Consider the following 6,140-nt stretch of genomic DNA (forward strand, 5'->3'; position numbering starts at 1 on the left):
AAAATTAATTTAAAAGAAAAAAAAAGCAAAAATAAAAAATTACAGGTTAACTCGTCAAATCAAGTTAACCCGTTAAACCCTGGATTCGTGTCATGAATGTCTGGTAACTAAATAAATAAAAAAATGAACATTAACAAACTGAACTAAATGAAAAAAATTAATTAAAAAGAAAAAAATAAAAAAAATCCGGGTTAACTTCGTCAAATCATGTTAACACATTAAACCGGCAGGATCTGTGTCATGAAAGTCTAATAACTAAATAAAAAAAAAAAATAAACATTAACAAACTAAATTAAACAAAAAAATTTATGAAAATAAAAATAAATAAAAAAATTGACGGGTCAACCCAGAATTAACTGGGTTCATCTGTGAAACCACGTTAACCCATGAAATTCAGGATATGTGTCTTGAAAGTCTAATAACTAAATAGAAAGAAATTTAAACATTAACAAACTAAACTAAATGAAAAAAAATTAATTAAAAAGAATAAAAAGCAAAAAAAAAAATTATAGGTTAACTTGTCAAACCAGGTTAACCCGTTAAATCTGAAAAACATGTGTCATGATAATTCTAATAACTAAATAGAAAGAAATTTAACATTAACAAACTAAATTTAAATGAAAAAAATTAAATTAAAAAGAAAAAAAAAATTTAGGTTTAACCCGTTTAAATCCAGAAATCTATCATGAAAGTCTGATAACTAAATAAAAAATTTTTAACATTAATAAACTAAATTAAACAAAAAAATTTTGTTAAAAAAAAAAAACAAAGGAAGAAAGCAAAATTTTTTTTCTCAAAATGCATAAAAAAAAACAGTTAAAAAAAAAAAAAAAAAAAAAAAAAGAAAGCGTTGCTGAACAGGGATAGTGTTTTACTGTGGACTGTACCTGTGCAGTCCACAAGTAAAACACTGATTCGTTTTAGTATATTTTACAATGTTATCAATATACCGTGTCTAAAATTTTCCATGTGTTTTCACCTTCTAATTCCCTGAATATGATGTTTTAAAAGAATGTATATGCTCGATTTGTCCCTAAAATGGATCAAGCAATTTAATGAGTTTATTCACTAATTCATGTTATTTTTCTCTTCAATTGACATGGATCCAGTTAAGACACGAGGTACCAGTTAAGGGAGAGAGGCGAGAAGAGTCAGGGGCTGATCGAAGGGAGCTGAAAATGGGATGCTGGATGTGAGACATCGATTACGGGGAGCTGAGCATAGGGAGCCGATTAAAGAAGCTGGGCGAGGGGAGTGAGGGGTCGGTCGAAGGGAGTTGTGCACGAGGAGCCCGATCAAGGGGAGACAAACACGAGGTGTTAGGCATGGGGTGTCTGTTAAATAAGCCGAGTTAGGGGAGTTGAGAGCCAGTTAAGGGGAACTAGGCACGGGGCACCAGGTGTTGTTTAAGGGGAATCAGATGCGAGGTTTGGGTTCAGTAAAAAATCCAATGGGATCAAGAGTTGGGCCGACCTAAAAGCTTGGGCCTAAACTTGTTTCTAGGTCCTCTCTGATGCCCAAGCTATCATAAAAATAGGCTAAGATCAACAAGTTGTTTGAAAAAAATACTAATAATCTCAATCCATCATTAACCCTTCAAGTCTTTGGAATATAAAATATGTGAAGACTTAACTACTAACTTGGTATCTTGGACGAGATTATAATTCTTTTTATTTAAACTATTTTGATGTAGTTTGAACTTATAAAGGTCAATACATAAGGAGATTTCTTTAGTTTCACCAACATGAGGCAAAAAGGAATCCATATAAGAACCCTTATTTTAGAAAAAATTTAGGAGGCCAGGGAATTATGAAGGAAACCATAATTAGAAAAATTTCTAGGAGGCGGAAAGGAACCATATTGAAGGAATTCATACTTATAAAAATTTCTAAGATGCTAAGGGAAACACATTGAGGGGGCCATACTTAGAAAAATTTTTAGGAAGCTAAAGGAAACCATATTAAAAGAACCTATTCTTTAAAAAACTTTTTAGGAGATAAATGAGAACCCATGAAGGAACCCATACTATGAAGGGTCATCCTTATTGATGGTGTGAGGCCTAGAAGCTCTATAAAGAGTTGTACTAATCCTAGATTACAATGGAGAGCAGGAGACTCGAGATCATCATTGGATATAGCATAAGGCCTGGAAGCCCCACTAGAGAGTCGTGCCAATCTAAAATCACATTAGAGAGTAAAAGACTTGTGGTTGTCCCTGGAGATAATGTGTGGCACGAAAGCCCCACCAGAGAGTCGTGCTAATCTAAGATTGCATTTGAGAGTGGGAGACCTATGGCCATCTATGAAGATAGCATGAGGCCCAAAACCCCATTGCAAAGTCATGCCAATACAAGATTGTACAGAAGAGTGGGAGACCTATGGTCATCCTTGGAGATAGCATGAGGCCTATAAACCTTATTAGAGAATCGTGCTAATTCGAGATTGTACTAGAGATAAGAAGATAATAAATTGATAATAAGGATACAATGTACTTTATTTCTAAAAGAAATTTACTTTCTTATCCACTATAACATATTTTGAGATAATTTGAATGCCAAGCGTAAGGGGGATTCTTTCCTACCATGTATTGCAGTTGGTAGGTGTTTACCTTAACTACCTAGATAATTTTTAATGGTTCATCTTATCTTGATTCAAATGAGTTGTAAACCTTTAGGATACACCAAATGCCCATAGGCAAGTCCCTCATAGTTTCTCCTTGAGCTTTGATTTCTATTAAGAGAATAATTCCACTTAGAAGGTCCTTAAGATTGACTTTCCTTGTAAAAATAAAGAGGTACATGTTGTAGTATACTTACGTTTCCCACTCGTATATGATTTTTCATGACTTACTTCACCTTGAGCAAGCTTCTGTCTAGTAAGATACAAATTTTTCTCCATAGATCATGCTCCTTTACCCCATATATCAAGGCTTTTGAGGTCACTGGCTTAAGTAACTCTTTCACCTTAAGCATCTCCTTAATAAGGTGCTGTTTGGTAATGCGACCGTACTAGAGGTTAAAATAAACCATAGTTTTTATGTGTTTGGTTATGCAAAAAAACAGGTTTTATTTTGATGGGACCCATAGTAATTGTGGTTGCACCTATGGCTGATAAAAAGTTGGAAAATTATGCTTTCCAATAGCAACTAACCTCATTTTTCAAGATCCATTGTGCTAAGAGAAAAAAAGCCGGCTCAACTATTCATCTTTTGTCTTTGGAATTGCAAATTCTATATGTTGTAGCTTGTCTTCCCTAAACATTACATAAGAGAGCAGGTAAAAGATGACTTCCTAGAGCTTTTCACTAACATGATTGTGCATGACCCAACTTATTTGAAGATCAAGATGGTGAAGATGACTAGGGGCGGAGTGATCCAACTCCACGATTTGCTTCACAATGAATGATGTCTTTCCTCTCTTAAACTTTAATCATCTGCAACAGCTGAAAGAGGTGGATGCCTATACATGATCGAGAGTTGTAGGTGAATTAATCATGATAGATAACTTGTTCAAATTTCCTTACAAAAGTGAACAGTGGAGAATGGTGGAGCACTATTTCGGCCGGATCGGGTCTGGTCCAAATCTAAATGTATTGAACCAGATCCGACCCAATAAAATTTTAAAAAAAATCCATTTTTTAATATTTTTAATGTGTTTTATTAAAAAAACTAATGTTTAATATTATTCAATGACACTACATAAAATAAAAGGATATCGCACAATGACGTAGCCTTTACAGAATTTGATCGCAATTTCAATTTTTTTTCCTAATAATATTTTATGATGTTGTTGCACGCTTAAGAAACCATAGAAACTATAGTCATTGTCAAATGAATTTTGTATATTATGGAATTGTAGATAACTTAATGGAACAATAAAAATATTTTATATATTAACCAAACATATTAAACTACTTTTTATTTAACCTCAATTTCAATTATAGTTTTAACTAAACATATATAAATACCAAACCAACCTCAACTAAAAGTAGTTTTATAAAACAAATTTTTTTTTCAAACTATAACCACAAAAGCTACCACAATACCAAACACATAAACCTCTTCAAATATGCTTGCATGGGTAATGCCAAATAGCTCTATAGAGCTTCTCTTGGTAGGTATATTAGTGCTAAAATGTGTCATTAGCTAGGCGAAAAGGTCACTAAAGCTACCAATGAAATCCAGCTCTAAATTGCTATACTAGGCATGCACAAACTCTTAGAAAGTTATGAGGAGTATCTTATACATCTCGTTGCTATCTTAGATGACATCCCCAAGCTACTTCAGATGTTTTGCAATGCTTTTTAGGATCATCAAGGCCATTTTAGTTGTCCATACTTATTTTTTTAGAAATATAGTCTTAAAGGATTCGAGTTTCAATACTTTTTTAGACAAGAAAAAACCCTGCACCCGATAGGGGTTGTGGACATTCTTTTGGATGCATTTAAATACATATTACCTCTTGGTATTTTATTTGATGGGCTTTAGGGATCCTAAAAAGTCTATTGTATAATGACGGGATAATAACTGATGGGCTTTAAGGACCCCAAAGAGTCTAGTGTAGAATGTGGGATATGTAATTAGTGCCCTTCTTATGATAGGTATGAAGCATGCTTGGAGACCCACTCTATATGTGGGTATCGCAATGGCATGAACTACCTCTGGAGGGACTTAGTGAACACGAAGGCAAAACACTCTCCTGAATGTCATTTTGCCCAAACTCAGGGAAATGTAGTAGCCTACAAGCGCTGGAAACAGTCAATGACGGTGGCACTGGGGCTCTAAGTGTTGCTGAAGGTGTATAAACTTGTTGGGGGTAACAAGGGTTGATTATGACTTTGGCTTATCAGTACTGTCCGAGTGAGGAGTTACAATTGATTCATGAGTTGTTGGAAGTCTTGTTGGTTAAAGGTGCCCAAGATGGTGGGGATGTCCATCACATGTCCTGCCCAAGTGTATCTTTATTGTTTGTCATGGGTGGCTTAGAAATGTTAAAAACAAATTAAAAAAAAAAGAATTAATAGTTTTTTGATCATTTCTCACAGACAGCGCCAATTAATGATATTCTAAAATCCAAAATGCTTAGGAATAAGGCTTTTGTGGTTGGATAGTGAGTTAATAACTCAGTTCTGTAATATGATCAATTTTGATTAGCCAAGATGAGTTGTTGCTTGATGTGTGAAGATAAGTACCTGCAAAAAGTTTTATTTAATGGATTTAGAGACTCTTAAATGTTTAAATATGTATCTTTGTAGAGAGTGCAATAATATTTTGTAGAAATAGAGACTTCACAAATAATATGTACAAAATGGAAAAATTATGAGCCTGATACCTAGGTGATTCAAAGGGTATTTATGGCCCATCAATGTCTTTTTACTTGAATGGAGGGGTTAAAGAGTCATTTTTCTATGATAACATTAATGAGAGATAAATATTTTTTACAAAAACATTAATAAAATAAAAAAGTGGTAGGTCATGAAAGACACTTGTACACCTAGAGGTCCAAATTGAGGAGGGTGTAGGCAAAACTGATCGGGTTTGATATAAAAAATCCAAGGAAACAAGTGTTATGTCCAAGCCATAAGGCAAGGCCTGGGCATTCATTTTGTGATTGGGCTTAGGCAAGGTGCTTAAGCTCACTGACATGAGGCACGCATGTGGCACGGGGTTCCAGGAGTCTGGCGAGAGGAGTCGAGTATTGGTCGAGAAGAGTAGGGCATTAAAAAAATACTTATATATCCTCGATCATAGAAACATTAATATATCTTGGTTGGCCTATAACAAACACTAAGGTTTCATTCCCAACATTGCATGCTTTGAAAATCAAGTTCAAATGTAATGACAATTTCAAAATTAGCTTGGTTCTAGACAACCTTATTAGTCATAATCAATCATTCGAATACCGAAGGATAGGGTTTACCAATAAACAAGAAGTCTTGAGATAAAGATTCGTCGGAGCCACAAAAATACAATGGACATTGAAAGAAAATAAGGCAGTAGCCTAGGTGAATTAGGAAGTTTGAATGACCTCCGCACACTTGGCAGTCCCTCGGTGTCGTTGTATTGGTCTCTAACTATTCCCTAAATGCTGCAGTATCCATTGCTAAAAAACTGGTTTCTCATGTTGGCCTTGTATTGTTTCA

This window comes from Populus alba, chromosome 13, assembly GCF_005239225.2.
Source record: "Populus alba chromosome 13, ASM523922v2, whole genome shotgun sequence".
Taxonomy (NCBI): domain Eukaryota; kingdom Viridiplantae; phylum Streptophyta; class Magnoliopsida; order Malpighiales; family Salicaceae; genus Populus; species Populus alba.